This window comes from Halichoerus grypus, chromosome 14 (genome assembly GCF_964656455.1).
Source record: "Halichoerus grypus chromosome 14, mHalGry1.hap1.1, whole genome shotgun sequence".
NCBI classification, from domain to species: Eukaryota; Metazoa; Chordata; class Mammalia; order Carnivora; family Phocidae; genus Halichoerus; species Halichoerus grypus.
The window spans coordinates 51,514,504-51,532,515 of NC_135725.1; the positions used below are offsets into that span (position 1 = coordinate 51,514,504).

General features: G+C 40.1%; 1 pseudogene; it reads right to left on the bottom strand.

Moving 5' to 3' along the window:
• Positions 1–1,075: 1,075 nt before the first annotated feature.
• LOC118554995 (U1 small nuclear ribonucleoprotein C pseudogene) lies at positions 1,076–1,861 on the bottom strand (annotated as a pseudogene).
• Positions 1,862–18,012: the final 16,151 nt, after the last annotated feature.

Sequence of the window (18,012 nt, forward strand, 5' to 3'; positions counted from 1 at the left end):
AGCTGAAAAGTCATTACAATCACAGGCAGCACAGCAAAGAGGACATGTAGCACAGTGGAGGAGGGAATAAGTGAAGAAAGGTTGAAATCAAAAGACAGATCAGTGGTGGAATGCATATACCAAAAGCATGAAGAGTTTTGGGGAAGATACCCACACAAATCGAAAGTTATAGCATCAGTGAAAGAAAACAAGGAAACAAATCTTTTGTGGCTCTGAAGACCCATACAGCCGAAAGAGTCAATAAAGAAGACAGGGTCTATAGCTTCTGTTATAGTCCTAACAGACCCCCTGAGTGAGAGAGTAGTCTTGGCCATCATTCTGACAACTTGTGGGTTAGGTAATACCTAATTAGGAAAGCCATAAAGTGGTTGAGGGCCATTAAAAAAGCAATTAAAGGACAAATACGGATTTTAGCAGAGGCAGGGTAAAGACAGAAACAAATCCTAGCATCTGTTAAATCACAAAGGGAGCAAAGAAACCAGAACTCATACATGTGCCCATACACACACACACACACACACACACACACACACGCCCTCACTAGGGAGTGAACACAGTCCTCAAATTGAAGACCTACTGGCTACTAAAACCTGGCATGTGATACAGGATTTCTACAATCTTATGTGGAAAGAAAGTAGCTGGCATCAGAAGAGTTCTTATTTTGAAAGTCGTATGTGTCAATGTGGCTATATTTCAGGAAATGATGAAGCTATGAGACCCTTTCCTCTGAGTTTAAGACACAAATTAAAGAATAATTCAAGAGAGGGGAAAAAGATAGCAAAAGTAGGAAATAAAAGATTATATCTCACATTTTATTGTCTGTCTCTTTCACTAGACTGTAAGCTCTAAACGATAGAGACAATGTTTGTTTCGCTAACCACTGAATATATGGTGCCTAGTCTATGCCTGGTGAATGGTAGATATTCAACGAGCATTTATTAAATAAGGATTTAATGCTATGGAGCAACAGAAGGACATAGTAAAGGCCTAGATCCTCACGGTAGAATACTAGAGTTTCAATTAGTTAGAATTAGTTTGACTCTAAGTACAGAGAAATCCAAAATATGGGTGGCTTAAACAAGACAGAATTTTATTTTTAATTCACAGTTTTTAAGAAGTCTGGAGGTTGTTTTTGTTTTTTTTTTAAACTAAAACAGTTGACAATTTTATTTTCACATTTCACAATACAAATGAAAATTGCTTTTTTTTTTTTTTTTTTTGGTCCCACTACTCCCCTGCAAAAACTATTCTCTCTTTGATAGGAAGGGGGAGCAAGTCTTCCTTGTCCAGCTGTGAGAAAACACCCAGAGTCACAGCACCATGATCTCCTGGTGAAGTAGAACAAGTAATATAAAATGAATATAGAGGTTCCTGTCTCTCCTTATCTGTCTGGTCGAGTCATTCCTGGCCGAGTGGGCACCATCATGGGACGGGCAGGAGGTCTCATCACTGGGGGCCCAGGCATCATTGGCATGTGGCCTCCCATAGGTGGCCTCATTCCAGGAGCAGGTCTCACTGGCATCATCCCAGGAGGAGGAGAGCCCATCATTGGCATCATGGGAGGGCCCCCCATATGGGGTGCTGGCATCATACCAGGGCGAGGAGGACCTGGGGGGCTGAGGGGAGGTGGGATCCTTGCCCCTGCAGGAGGAGGAGCAGAGAAGGGAGTTGGAGGTATCTTTCCTTGTTGAAATGTTGCGGTCATTTTGTCGATCAGGCTCTGAGCCTGCTCTTCCATCCATTTCTGATAGTAATCTTTCACATTCTCTTTGTGTTTCCTACCACTGCAGTGTGTCTTTCTCACAGATGGAGAGTCATGGGTGAGGTACGTGTCACAGTAGTCACAATAAAACTTAGGCATATTGCTCTGCAGGCCGTTGGCCACTCCGACCCACGCCACCCGGAAATGACCTGGAGGTTGTTAATACTAGGGGTGGAATCACGCTCCCACAAAGTGGTCAGGGACCACTCCCACACTCTTCTCCGTTGTATTCCTTATGGCCGTCCCCTCTCCTCAAGATCCAAAGTGGCTGTAAGAGCTCCTGTCACCGTATCTTCATCCCAGGCAGAGGCAGAAAGATAGAAGGAAGTGAATGGACAAGATGGACAGATCCCTTTATTTGATACCTCCACACAATACTTTTAATTACACTGATTAGTCAAAACAGTCCCATTTAACTACAAAAGGAGACTGGGAAATTTAGTCTTTTAGCTGGAAAACAATGTTTAGTTTAAAAACCATAATCTTTTATTAAGGAAAAGAGAGATAATAGATATTGGGCAGTTTCTGCCATAATTTGAGTAAATATCTCTGGAATGTAAGGAGAGAGAATAGAAATTATTTGGCATTAAGAATATTGTCTCTTTTGTTCAATATTTTTTTTAAAGATTTTATTTATTTATTTGGCAGAGGGAGAGAGACAGTGAGAGAGGGAACACAAGCAGGGGGAGTGGGAGAGGGAGAAGCAGGCTTCCTACCAAGCAGGGAGCCTGATGACCTAGCCGAAGGCAAACGCTTAACGACTGAGCCACCCAGGCGCCCCTGGAAGTTCATTCCTCTTAATCCCCATCACCTATTTCACCCGTTCCCCATACCCACCTCCCCTCTGATAACCACCAGTTTGTTCTCTGTATTTTAAGAGTCTGGTTTTCTTTGTTTGTTTTCCTTTGTTCCATTTTTTTAAAAAATCCCTAGCAAGGACTGCTTGAGCTCAGGAAGTTGGCCATCTCCATGTTTTTATTCCCCACAATCTGGGGATCCGTCAGATTGGTGGAGGCTGGGACTAAACTAATCTATGCTTCTACCAGTCCTCACCCAACCCCATGCCCTTCAAATGACTCAACTTGCCCATAATTACCGCCTGCAGCCCAGGATGTTTTTTTACTGCTTGGGGGAGCGGGGGGCGGCCTCGCAGGCAGGGGGTAGATAATTCCAGAGCAGAATAAGATGGGCATCCTCGAAGGCCACATTTACTACTGACTAGTAAGGGAACAAACCATTATTGTAGTAAAAAATAAATAAATAAATTGAACTAGAAAAGAAATCATGGCAACAGGTTTCAACTACTATTTGTTTATTTTCCACACTGGATTTTAGCTGGTGGTATCAAACTAAATATTTCTTAGAAACCACAGCCACTGCAAAGAAAAAACATTAAGGTGGTACCTTGAGTCTGAAAGTTTTAATTAATATCTGAGGACTATTTGAAGTGTGATGTCATGAATCAAAACGAACCAAAAGGATTTTTTTAATGCTGATGAAAGATGTTACCTTTAAATCTGCTTGGTGATGCCTGGTGACAGGAATAGAAGGGTAAAGATTTTCAAGTGAAGTTTTTTTCAAACCATTCCTCCTCATCCTCAGCCTAGTTGTAAGGGAAAAAAAATCTTATGTGGCTTAGAGTAAACCAATCATATTTCTTGGGGTGCCTGGGTGGCTCAGTCAGTTAAACATTGACTCGATTTCGGCTCAGGTCCTGATCTCAGGGTTGTGAGATTGAGCCCCCAGTTGGGCTCTGCCCTAAGTGGGGAGTCTGAGATTCTCTCCCTCTGCACCACCCCCACCATGGGCACACACATGCGCTCACTCTCTAATATTTTTTTTTTAAATTATACATTTCAAAAAAAAACCCACCAAATTTCTTTCTTTTCTTTTTCTGCACCCCCCCCCCAAAGACTATAAAATTTTCTGCACCCCCCCATATGTATAGGAGACTTACAAACTCCCTTCTCAGATTAAAGGTCAAAACTTAATACCCTACAACTGCTAGGATGGTTGGATGAAATGACAGGACCAACGGACATCCTAATTTGGGAATACATAAATTCAGAGGGTTCTGATGAAAGATCAAGGTCTTAAAGATCCAGTTCTGGTGGTTCCCATCCAGGGACGATCTCCACTGTATTTAGCAAATGGTATTGTCCAGGCAGCAGCCCATAGAAATAGCACTGGTCCAGACACTAGCTCAGGGATCTCTAGTCTCCCTATAGCACTACACATTCAGTCTTTAGTTTCTGGATTGTGAAGAGGATCACAGGACAGGGAAGAGCTCTATGGAAAGATCAGGAAAGATCACGGATATTTGCCAACCAATATTTTGACAATATGTATGATTGTCCTGGGGCATACCAACTCAGTATCAGCCCCAGTTCCACTCTTCCAGGCATTAGTGAAGCCAGGCCCATGATAATTATACCCACCCTTGCTCTCCACTATCATCCAGTTTCAGAGGGTCATCACTTAGCTCTTGCCACTTTGTGCAAATGGCCACCCAGTCCTAGAGAAACCATTTAGGAAGACACAAACCCTACCTCTCTATAGATCATTAACCACAGTCACATTGGAAACATCAGGTGAGGAACAGAAGTCTCCATTTAGCCTTAGGTGTCCCCATATTCACTCAGGACTAAACAGAAATACACAGTAATATGATTTGAAAGGAAACACAGAAAACTGAAATGTTTACTCTTAACTTTAAATAATGTCCTTTTCCAATTACACCTTGGTCTCCTCAGGACAGTAAATTGGACTGGAATGTGTTCTATGTGTTTGACCTGCACATTTAAATCAGTGTCACTTTAATTCTCACTTGTGAATCGTGTGAACAAGATTATGAAATTATTAAGAGGAGAAAAAAACACTTGACACAAAGACAGGCTCACCAATCACAATGAGCAGATACAGTGGCTTGTTTAATTACTTTCAGAAAAAGCAGATTCTCTTTAATAGCTTTCTAAATTTGATGTTTTCTAATACATAGTCATTCCTTCTCTCTTTTTTTTTCCCTTGTGGATTTTCATTTTTAATAAAAGTCTTTTTATTTGAAGATTTTGGAAACAACAGCTAAAAAAATTTAGTTTTACTTCTTGGTTCTATAATTAATGGATTCATTATTTATCTTGTCAATATAGATATCCCATAATTTGATCAAAAGCTGACATTAAAATTAAATCCCCATCCTGTGGCAACAGCATAAAAGCCAAATCTACCTGGTGCTTTGGTTCTTGAAAAGGTCACTGTGACAGAGTCGCAACGGTATAAATATAAAAGTTCACATTATCCACCCTGGGTGAAGAAAGTAATGGCACAACTACAGTTGTGAGGTTCAGCTAAGGCTATTTCCACTGAAAAATAAATAATTTTTTAATGAAAATACCGTCAATAGTTACTTTGGAGAAGTTGGCGAAGGAGTTGGAGAGATAAAGGAATTTTTATTTTTCGTATTATATTATTTGTGCTTAAACTTTAATAAAAGTGCTAAAACTTTTATTTTACCATGGGCACGCGTTGCTTTGTTAATGAAAGAAGTAATTACTTTTAAGAAGGATTATTTCAGAAAAAGAAACAAAAAATGAGTTAGGAAAAGTCACCTAATTTTTTAAGAAATTTTCCATTACAAATAAATAATGCAACCCCGGGAAACATATGCTCCCTGGGGTAAAATTGCAATTATCAATAAAAACAAAATAAGAAGCAGTTTTAGTGCCTAGAGGAAGAAAATACAAAGTACATGATCTGTGGTTTTTGAGCAAGCCAGTGATATTCAAAATATCTAATCCACAATAAGATCAGGTGCCCGTTCTGGAATATAAATGAACACACCGCTTCCTTCTATAAGAAACGCCTTGCTACCAAAAATAAATAAATCAGATGAACTGAAAAGGGTGACTAATGGCTAAATTGATTTGCATTCTAATGCAAATTGGTTACAAACAGTTGGGTGACCAGAAACCACACGTGGGTCCAAAAAAGAAATGGAAGGAGAAAGGTTTAGATTGTGATTGAGTCGGGGTTCAATGTAGGAAATAGAAGTCACTCTAGAAATTTCAAGCAGAGAGGGCTTTAATTCAGGGAACTCAGCCCAGAATTACAGAAATCTCAGAAGGCTAGAAGCATAGGCACCACATAACCAACCTGTAAAGGTACCACCATAACAATTCGGAGCTCAGGAAGTGATGATTGCTGCCCCTGCCACTATTGCTTCTTTAACATGGTAGGAGCTGGTGGCTAGGAGAGGAATGCTGATCTGGTCAATTCGATTGCCTCTAAACCTGCACGAGCTTGCTTCCCAGCTGAAAATGGCCTCTACCTCTCTTCTGCCTTCCAAATATCATACTAGCACATCTCATTGGAACAATCTACCTTGCAACCAGAATCCTAGCTTCAAAGAGGTCTGGAAACGCAGTCATTAGCTTTTCAGCCCCTAAAGAATATAAGAAGACATATGGAAGGCTGGGGGAATAGAAGTCAAGTGCTAGTTGACCACATTTAATCTGAAAACGGTAAGTCTTACAGGGAATGAGTCTTCAAACATATGAAGGACTTTCTTGCAAAAGAATAATTAGACTTATTCTGAGTAGTGCCTGAGAGCAGGTTAGACCACTTGATCTGTCCTAGTTCATCTTCCTAGAGTGGTGTTTATTGGGATCTACTCCTTTGGATTAAGGTTACTTGTGCTTTGTACACGCTCATTCTGGAGCCCAGGCTGTAGAAGAAGTGCATATCCAGGACATAATCACTTCATGGTGACCCAGCCAAACTATACAAGCACATAAGACCTCTCCCTGCTCACATCACATCTACCAACATCACATTGTCAAAAGCAAGTCACATGGCCAAGTCTAATAGCAATGTAATATACACTCCACCCATAACGGAAAGGCACTGCAATATTACATAGCAAAGAGCATGGATGTACTATAACAAGGAAGTGAAGAATTGGGACCAATAACTCAATCCATGACAACTCCTACAGTCTTTTTTGATGCTACAGTTTTGCATTCTGTAATTCTATGACAGAGATTCATGAAGATGTATGAACTCCCTCAACTCTCTAGTTACTCACTTTCTTGCCTCCAAAACTCCCCAAAAGACCACACATAACTAATCTCAACCAAACATCCTTTTCACAGCCCTTTCTATCTTAAAGGAAAAGTTATCCCTCTCCAACCAAGCCCCATTCCCAAGCTCTGTTCTAAATTTCAATCCCAAAGTCTTAGAGACTGATTCATCCACCTGCCCTATTTTATCTCCTAAAGAGGGTATTCCTGGGGACACTACTCTGACTGTTTTCCCATTCTCTGATGTCCCTTGGAAATCCCATCCATTCCTGTACTTTCACTGTCATCCCTGTGCTGTAGGTCCATCTAACTGGATATTTACCTGGTTCCTAGGCATCTCACTTCAAGGATGCCCATATACATCTTGAATGCAAAATGTCAAAATAGATTTGCCATCTGTTCCTCAAAGCAAACTGTATCTTCTATTGTCTCTGCCTTTGTGAGTGGCACTAACATTCACCCAGTCTTCTAAGCCAAAAATATTAAGAAACATTCTGACTCCTCTCTCTCCTCTCCCCTTCTGCCCTCTATACCACATTATGAGGTCCAATGAACTTCATTTCCTAAATATCTTCCAAATCAGTTTCTTCCCCTCCATTTCTATTGCCTTTGCCTTGGGTTGAACCTTCAGTATCCATTCAAATCTAATTTACTACAATATTTCCTCAGCTACTATACCCAGTCTCAACTCTTTTATAAGGGACATCTTTTGTTTTGGGTTGTTTACTTTTTTTCTTCTTTTTTTTCTTTTTTCTTCCCATCTAACCTCAATTGTATCTTCTTTTATTAACAGCATCCCAATTTTGTTGAATGAACATAAGTTGTCAGTGAGCACAGTATTTTTAAAAAATACTTTTCAACTGATGATCTTTGTGTGATATATATGGCAGTCCCCATTGACTGCAATATTTGATTAACCAAAATTGTCTATTGATTAATAATGGTAGAGAACAGACAAATTACAAGAATATGTTAAAGGCCATGGAATTAGAAGACAACAAAGGCTTTCATAATAAAAGTTAAATCCATCAAACGAGAAGATCAATGATTCTTTGGTTTCTCCTTCCTGGTCACTAGTAATGTTTTAATATCTTCAGGGCTCAACTGTGTAGCTTCTATGGGTTTTGTTTTATGTGAACATGGTTCCTTTGTGTAGTATTGCCTCTGTAACAATATCCAAGTTAGTGAAACCCCCTCCATAAGCTTATGCTATACAAATTTGTGCTTTCATCTCTGTAACTCCCCCTGAAACACTTTTCTATCAAAGTTTAACAGTTACCTTAGATGTGTTCAAACCCACCTAAACATAAAATATTCACTTTAGTCTGTCACACACTGCTTCCTCTACCTTATATACTAGAAGGAAGCCCTTTGGTTTGAAAGCTTTGCCAGTATTTGAGAAAGTAAATCACTTTCAAGTTCAGGGTGAATATTTTCAAAAGGATTTTACAAAGGGTTCTAATGACAACACAGTCCCTCTTCCCCCACCCTCAGCTCAAGCCTGATTTTGAACTCTTTAAATTCAACACCAAGCTTAGATTCTTAGACTGTATGAACTGAAAAGAACTTTTGTTTCCATCTCAATCCCACCTACTCATTTTACAGTCAAGGAGATAGACACCTGGAGAGAGAAAAGCATTTGTTCGAGGTCCTGATATGTTTGACATGTTTAAGATTTATTTCCCAAATAGTCTCAGGATTTCAAAAGCAGGAATTTCAGTAGCCCTCAAACTGAGGCACCTGTCTCGCCTGATTCTGTGGCCACTGGCTGTAACTCAGGTGCCACTAATGATCTCCCACAAAAGATCACGTTTGGCCTCTTTTCCTTAAACTGAAGAGTCCTCCTCTTCAAGCCTCTCTCAGAGGAAGGAGCCATTGGGGATGGAGGTGGGGAGTCTCTGCTAAGGCTGAGTGATGAGCCACTGCTTCTGGTGTCTTATCCTCCTTCTCAGAAAGAACAGTCTTGAGGTATAGAGATGTTGCCAAAGCCACTGCCTCACAGAGGCAGCTGGGTATCCAAAATGGAAGACTAGAGATGACTCTGGCTGCCCAATAGAACTGTGAAGGGGGAGGGGAGGAGTGAGGGTAGTGGCAGCAGAATTTTCTCTTCCCCAATCACAAAGATAAATGGTTGGGCTTTCCCCTTTCCCTTTGCAATCCCCCTGCACACACACATACATACACACACAATAACAACAATAACCCCTAGCTGTCCTAGCCAGCTACCATTTTGTGACTTTGCTAAATATTTACACCTGTCAATCTGAAGGTGGTGTGGGGAAACAAAGACACAGTGTACTTTCCAAGTGTCTTAGTCCCATATTTTATATTGGGACTTTGTTCCCAAAGTATTTTATAACCTCCTGAAGCCTAGATTTGAATTTTTCCACTCTTTCTAGAGTCATCATCCTTACTTTGTATCCTAAAGTATAAGGAATATACATAACATAGCTAAGATTCCAATAAATAGCTTTCTACTTTCAGCAAACAGAAAGGGCAAGTATTCATTTTTCTATTCTTTTTTTTTTAGTCACCCAAGAAGACAAGGATAGGTTCCAACTCAAAATGAAGAAGAACACCTATACTCTCATACCATGAAATATTAAATGGGATGTAACTTAAAGTGATGCTATCCCCATCACTGGAAGTATTCAAGCAGGGACAATAAAAACAGTTGATCAAGATTTAAAAGGGCACCTGAAACTAATGTAACATTGTGTACCAAATTTTAAAAATTAAATTAAATAAAAAGATTTTGTTAAAAGGGGCTTAAGCACCTAGCTAAGGGTTGGAAAAGGTGGTCTTTAAGTAGCCTTCTAAGACTGACCTCTCTCAGAGCAGTTGTATATATGAGCTGAATGCACTTCCAGCATGAACTGGAAAGTGAATTGCAAATGGGAATAAGGGAAGGTCAGAACAAGCCTTCACAGAAGCTAGTGAGGTGGATTTCAAGGAGATACCTGTCCTACAAATCAAAACATCAAGGCAGTAAGTCCTTGATTTAGTCAATATTTATCTTTCAGGTTAATCTGGCTGGACGTTGAACAAAAACAAGAATTAAGTGCTCTGGCTATCTCCCCCATATACATAATCACTTAAGCAATGCAAGTTAGATTGGTGTCTGGCTACATAAAAATTGACTATAGGGATGTTCTTTTTGCAAAGAACATTCCAAAGGCAAAATGGCCTAAAGAGCTTGTAAAAAGTCATTACTTTCTTTCTGAGATTTGAGTACAATTGTAGTTAAGGCAAACAATTGTCATTGAACTCAGCAGCAGCTAGTGGAGAGAATCCATTTGTATATGTGAATTGACTAGTTAATACTATTACCAAGTGTCATTGATCCTAGACAGTGTGAATGATAACAAGGCAGACTGCTTTTACTTCTTTTTTTTTTTTTTTAAAGATTTTATTTATTTATTTGAAGAGAGAGACACAGCGAGAGAGGGAACACAAGCAGGGGGAGTGGCAGAGGGAGAAGCAGGCTTCCCGCCAAGCAGGGAGCCTGATGCGGGGCTTGATCCCAGGACCCTGGGATCATGACCTGAGCCGAAGGCAGACGCTTAACGACTGAGCCACCCAGGTGCCCCCTGCTTTTACTTCTTTTTCCTCTCCCATCACACAACCAGTTTTATCGTTGTTACTGCTTTAATAGGTGGAAACTCCATGTTATCTGAAAAGTGTCCCTCCCCCTCCACTGCACAGCTTTCCTCTTTCAGAGAGGGGACCAGGCAGACAAAATTGGTTCAGAACCAAATGGCAGAAGAAAAACCCATGATCCAAGGACAAAAAATATCAATGTAGGGCAGGAGCAAGAACAATGCATTTATGAGCAGTGGTGTACAAAAGGTGGGAACATTTCATCATTGACATTGTTTAGAATCGCTGATACATGGGGATAATGCAAAAAAGACCAACTTTTACTCAGTTTTATTACTGTTCTTCAATTTTATAGAGACAATGCGTCCCCTCATTGCTGCACTAGGGAAGAACCTGCCTACCCTACTCCATGGTAAGGCACTGTTTGTAAGCATTCTGTAGCTTGTTTCCCTCATAGCCCCTTTCTAACACACCTTCTTTGGGAGGAATAGGCCATATCTGCTGCTGGCTCAGGGCCTCATATTTTGCTAATCAGGATAATGAATAAAAAGATAGGAGAAATGGATGGAGCCTCTTTCTTTTTCGTTTTCTTTCTTTCTTTCTTTCTTTTCCTTCCGTCCTTCCTTTCTTTTCCTTCCTTCCTTCCTACTTTCCTTCCTTCCTTCCTTTCTTAGTATGCTTTCACTGTGTGTGAATGAAAGAATGAAGGAAGGAATAAAGTCTGTCTTCCCTTCAGACCCAAATGAAACTTAAAAATTACTTTAGCACTTTCTGATGAGACCTAGAAGTCTAACCACTTTGCATCATAATTATTGAAGGCACTCATAATTATTGAAGGCACTCATAATTATTGAAGGCACGTAGGCTATCTGATTCCATGCAGAGAAAATTAAAATAACAAAAGCAAAGATCTTATCCATTAGGAAATGTGTGTAGTGCTGACGCTCTGATATTTATCTTCCTCACTCCTAATTTCTTCAGATCCCTCACATCAGAGAAGTTAAAATCTTCCTTTGCCTTATCGCTGAATAAATTAAATTTCTGATTAAAGCCAATGGGCAGTTTTACATAAAGGAGGTTTTAAAAATGAGAAAATTCTTGCAGGAGTGATTTCAGAGCTGGGTCCTCAACTGCAACAGGACAGTATGTCGCTGACCTTTACATTCAACGAAGGCCGCACAGCCCAGATTCCTATTGTTCTTCTCAGGGTGGTGGGATGAGTATTCTGGGAGTGTTGCCAAGTGTCCCACCTCTGAAGTCCAGGATAAATAAAAAGAGTAGTTATTTTCTACGATTTTAACCATTCAAATTATTTTTACACAGTAAGAACTGATCTTTTTGGTTCTCTATAACCCAGAAACTTTATCATTATTTCTATCCTTTTGTAGTCAACTCACTTGTAATGGATGAGGGAAGAGTTAAAAGATTTACAGAAGATAAAAATAATTTTACTTCTGGGATAACAGTAGCTTGGAGGGTGAGCCATACATCTGACATATTAAGTATAGCTCTTCTCCTACTTTCTGGAATAAAGGGAAGTTTTCCAACTATGGGACAAGAAAAGATGATAGAAAAGTATCTTTAGAGAAATAGGCCTCCTGGTGGCACTTTGCCAGACACAGTTTCTTTCTGCCTCAGCACTCAAGGGCTAGACAAATAATCCCTCCCTGGGCCCTGAGACTGAGGGGTCATCAGTATCCAAAGATCAAAAACAGCTTGCCCATGGATCTATCTGGAGTGTGGTCAGTGTGGCTACTAGGCAGGGTAACCAAAATAGTCAGAAAGTCCTAAAACGTATTTGGGTAAATGGCATCAGCTCCTTTCTGGAACAGTATAGATTATAATCATTTAACTAACTAATTAAACACGAGGAATTTTGATCAGTGAGGTCATTAACCCAATATCCATGTAGCTGAACAACACAGGCTTCCACAGACAACTGAGATTTCTGAGCAAATGGTCAATGATCTAGTACGACCTTATTGAAACAAACATACAAAGCTGTACAGGAACGAAACACAAAGATCAGAAAGCCCTTCTAGGAGACATCCAAATGGCCAACAGACACATGAAAAAGTGCTCAACATCACTCGGCATCAGGGAAATCCAAATCAAAACCTCAACGAGATACCACCTCACACCAGTCAGAAGGGCTAAAATTAACAAGTCAGGAAACGACAGATGTTGGCGGGGATGCGGAGAAAGGGGAACCCTCCCACACTGTTGGTGGGAATGCAAGCTGGTGCAACCATTCTGGAAAACAGTATGGAGGTTCCTCAAAAAGTTGAAAATAGAGCTACCCTATGACCCAGCAATTGTACTACTGGGTATTTACCCCAAAGATACAAATGTAGTGATCCGAAGGGGTACATGCACCCCAATGTTTATAGCAGCAATATCCACAATAGCCAAACTACGGAAAGAGCCAAGATGTCCATCAACAGACGAATGGCTAAAGAAGATGTGGTATATACACACAATGGAATATTATGCAGCCATCAAAAAAAAAAAATCTTGCCATTTGCAATGATGTGGATGGAACTAGAGGGTATTATGCTAAGCAAAATAAGTCAATCAGAGAAAGACAAGTATCATATGATCTCACTGATATGAGGAATTCTTAATCTCAGGAAACAAACTGAGGGTTGCTGGAATGGTGGGGGGTAGGAGGGATGGGGTGGCTGGGTGATAAGACATTGGGAAGGATATGTGCTATGGTGAGCACTGTGAATTGTGTAAGACTGTTGAATCACAGACCTGTACCTCTGAAACAAATAATATATGTTAAAAAAAAAAAAAAAAAGAAGATAGTAAGAAGGGAGAAATGAAGGGGGGAAATTCAGAGGGGGAGACGAACCATGAGAGACTATGGACTCTGAGAAACAAACTGAGGGTTTTGGGGGGGGAGGGGATCGGTTAGCCTGGTGATGGGTATTAAAGAGGGCACGTACTGCATGGAGCACTGGGTGTTATACGCAAACAATGAATCACGGAACACTACATCAAAAACTAATGATGTAATGTATGGTGACTGACATAACGTAATAAGATAAAATTTAAAAAAAGAAAGTCCTTCTAGGAAACTGGAGGGCTCAGGTATTTGACCGTCTAAGAAAATTTGTTCATGCTGATATGTGAGGCAATACAGGAATGTGAAATCACAAAGAGACAAAAAAAAAAAAAAAAAAACCCCAAAGAAAGAGCAACATCAATAAAACAGCAAGAGATAAAGCAGAGAAACTTTACTTTTAAAAACTAAGCATAAATATATTGGGAATCTATGCACCTATGAACCAAAGATGTTACCAGATTTTAATAAAGGAAAGCAGGAGTTTAAAAAGAGGCCTGTAAGGTAGTCCTGTAAGGTAGTCCTAAATGAATTATTTAGAAAATCTGTTTACAGCTCATCTTTTGTGTTAGTCTAATTTTGTTCAGTTAATTCCTTTGTGTCTATGGTCTTGAGTTAAAGGTAAAGGATCTTATTCAGCTGTGAGAATAGAAACATTAAAAAAGAAAACTTTAATAATTCAACCAGACATACAGGAACCTGACTTTGGTGCCTTGGCAGTAATACAGGAGACAATGTCTTTCATAACGTGCTAGTAAAGTTCTTGTGTCTGAACTGGAGCCAGGGTTCCTCAACTTCAGCACTTTTGTTATTTTGGACTGGATAATTTTTGTCATGGGTGGGGGGGCTGTCCTGTGCAGTGTAGGAAATTCAGCAGTATCTCTGAAAATAGTGTGTGCATGCACATAGCGCACGCACACACACACACACACACACAAAAGTTATGTCAACAAAAAGTGTCTCCATGGGGTGTGGGGAGAGAGACAGGCAGCAAAATTGTCCCTGGTTGAGAAACACTTAGACTAAATCTAAATCTAATTTGAACACTGCCTAGCACATAAGGGTGATAATTGCTACTCCAAATGATGGTCATGCAGCATTTCAAATTTAAATTCTTGGCCTTATTAATCTCTTCAGATCAAATTTCCAAAGGGATCTTTGATTTTTGCAAATGTCATTACATATTTGCTTGCAGGCAGTTAATTAAAGTCAAATTTAAACTATCAATGTTGAAATAAAATCCCCAAATTTCCCTGCCATAATATGAAAGTATGTGTGAACGCAAGAGAAAGAAGCGCATCAACTTTTGTTTGTTCATTCCTTTAAAAAAAAAAAAAAGAAAAAAAGTGTGTGTATTTGGAAAGAAAACACTTCCATTCACTTTTTAGGACACATTACAATCTACCCTTGTCATTCTGACAAATGCTTCCTTCACTGTTGGAAGTGATTCAGACTAACAAGAGATGGGTCTGCACTCTTACAAGGATTTTGAATCTATGTAAAGTTGGGTGTAATCACTTATTGATTCATGCAAGTTCTCCACATTGCCTTTCAGAGCAGTTTCAATATGGAGAAGAAAAGAAAAATGCCAGGGGTATCGTCTTAATGGCGGAGTCATGTATAGTGATCAACTACCAGTCACATGATTTTTATGAGAAATGGCTTGTAGAGAGGGGCTCCTACAAGAAGACAGAATACCAGGATTTACATTTTGACATTCAGAAAAAATTGGAATGTGATTACAGTTTCCTCAATGGCCAAGTCTGTGGAGGAAGTAGCCATTTACACTTCTCCACGTTTCTCTGACACTATCTCTTCTCCAGAAATTTTTGAAGGACATCTGAGTCTAAATGATTTCCAAGGTTACATCAGCATCCCTATCCTGAGACTTACGTAGACTACCATATGATGCCATTTGTGTTTTGGATGACATGAGCAAGTTGCATTGTTTTATGATGTTGAAGCCTGGAACCTCTGGGTCCCCCTTTGATTTGAATGTCCTTACCCGGTTGACCTCTAATAATAACCCACACATCACACATTTAACCAACTAATAAATCTTGAATTCTTTGATCTATAGTCTGAGGTTGATGCTGCACCTGAGTCTTCAGAAATGGCATTTGCAACAGGTCTCCTTGACATTTGACTGCCTTCTTTCCCAAATGCCTTTGACCTGTCTTGCCCCACTTACTCTCCTTGCCTTATAAGGACCCTCGGGGAAAACGTTGACCATATTCCAGTTATAGACTCCAACCTTTTTACTGACTACTGAGTGAAACCACAAATTTTTACCTCTCCTTTATGAACAATAAAAACTGAGAAACCTGTGGTCAATAATAAAATACACAGAGGTATGTGGTCTAGATTGATTCAAAATTCCAAATCTTAAATCAGCCTATTTTTACTATACTTTCCGGCAGATCATATTTTCCAAAGTTGTAGCAATTCTCCCATCCCACATATTCTTTTAAAATATTGCAACTTCCCCCATCAAGAGATTGAGTCAATGTCTTCTCCTCTTGAACCTGGGCAGGACTCTTTGACTGCTTCAACCAACAGAGTATAACAAAAGAGATACTTTGTGACTTTCAAGGGTAGGTCATAAAAATGCCATGTATTTCTACCTTGTTCTCATAGGACACTCACTCTTGGGAACCCAGACACCATGCTATGAAAAAGCCCAAACAGTCCATGGAGAGGCCCATGTGAAGAGGGACTAAGGACTCTGGTCCATAGCTCCTGCTGAGCTCCCAGCTGACGACCAACACCAGCTGGCCAGATGGGTAACTGAGCCATCTTGAAAGTAAACCCTTTATTCCCTGAGTGAACCTACTCAACTTAGACCTTTAGAGACAAGCCTGAGAAAAGGCAACTTGAGCTCTTCCCAAATTGCAGATTTGCAAGCAAAATAAATGCCTGCTTAAAGCCATGAAATCATGGGGTAGTTTGTTATGCAGTAATAGCTGATATATACTTGATCTCAGAAACTAGCAAGTTTATGTCTTAAACAATGAATTCCAGGAATTTCTCCAGATAAAACTCTGAGACAAGGGCCAAAGTAAATATTTTTAAATGTGTTTATTACAAGACTGTTTACATCAAAGAAAAAAAATCAAAGGGGCACCTGGGTGGCTCAGTCAGTTAAGCGTCCAGCTCTTGATTTCGGCTCAGGTCATGATCTCAGGGTCGTGAGATGGAGCCCCTGCTTTGGGCTCTGTGCTCTTGGCTGAAGTCGGCTTGAGATTCTCTCTCTCCCTCTCTCTCTCTCTCTCTGCCCCTCCCCCCGCTCATATATGCTCTAAAATCTTTAATAAAAAATTTAAAAATCCAAGTGCCCAAAAATTTGGTATTGCTTAAGTAATATATGGCACATCTGTACAATAGTGTGATGCTGGGCCGTTGTCTGAAAGGCAACACTTAAAGTATACTGAGATAGTAATTTTTAAAACAGTATGCATATAATGATTCCATTTTTGTGATGTGTGTTTGTGTGTGGATGTACATATTTACATATGGGGAAAATCTTAAAATCTATACTTCAAAATATGTATCAAGGTGACCTCTGCATAAGGGGCTAAGGAGTGATTTTTATGAATTCCTGCTTATCTGAATATTCTTTTTCTTAGTAAACATGTAATGCCAAAATAATTTTTAAAGCCTTTGGAAAAATATATCAAAGGATTCTCTTTATAATATTAGTGTAAAAGAAAGGATCACTTCAGGCCATCTCTGTGGTTGTTTCCAGAAAATGGATTGACCTGTGGCATCTTCAAATGAACACCACTATAAGTCGTGTTATAACACAATTCCTCTCCAATTCCTGGTTCCTGTTTCCCTCTATTTCATTTCCCAGAGTCTCCAGATCAGGAGGATAAATATTTCTCTTCCTTCCAGAGTAGCAACCTGGAGGCTAGGGGCACAAATGCCAAGCAAAGAAGCCCCTCTGTGATTGAAGACTTAGGGGCTGGCTGCAACAACATCAGGAATGTCACAATGGGGAAAGTGATTCAAGTGACTGCTTCTGTGGAAGAAGAGTTAATGCCTTGCATCTGAAAGGGCAAGTGTGCATCTAGGGCAAGAGCCCTAGGTGATGGTCAAAGAGAAGAAAAAAATCTGTCTCTAAAACAGGGCCACTCCACCAACCCAATCTAGAATGTTTGAAATCAGCTCTCAGGAGGTTTCCCTATTTTAATTATGTACCTTCTGTCTTGTTAGAAAGCCCTTGTTTCCTTTTCTTCTATCTTCAAATAATACATTCAAAACTGTGTGCTCTGCCCTCTCCTGGTTATGCTAAGGTTCATTTTATTAATTCATCAGCACATCACACCTCTGGGCTTTCAACAGGTGTCTGTGTCAGGGTGAGCGTGGGGCTAGAAGGGTGTCCTTTCACCAATCCTGTCACCTGAACTTGAAACTCATGCTCTTCAAGAAAAGGACTTCTGGGGCGCCTGTGTGGCTCAGTCGGTTGAGTGTCTGACTCTTGGTTTCAGCTCAGGTCATGATCTCAGGGTCCTTGGATTGAGCCCTGAGTCAGTCTCTGCACTGGGCATGGAGCCTGCTTAAGATTCTCTCTCTCTCCCTCGCCCTCTGCCCCTCCCCCACCACACACCACCCTCTCTCTATTTCAAAAAAAAAAAAAGGACTTCAGCTGCATAATTTAAATGGCTGTCAGGGAAGTGGCAAGCTCACTCCAGAATAAAAGGGAAAAGCTGCTGCTATATTTT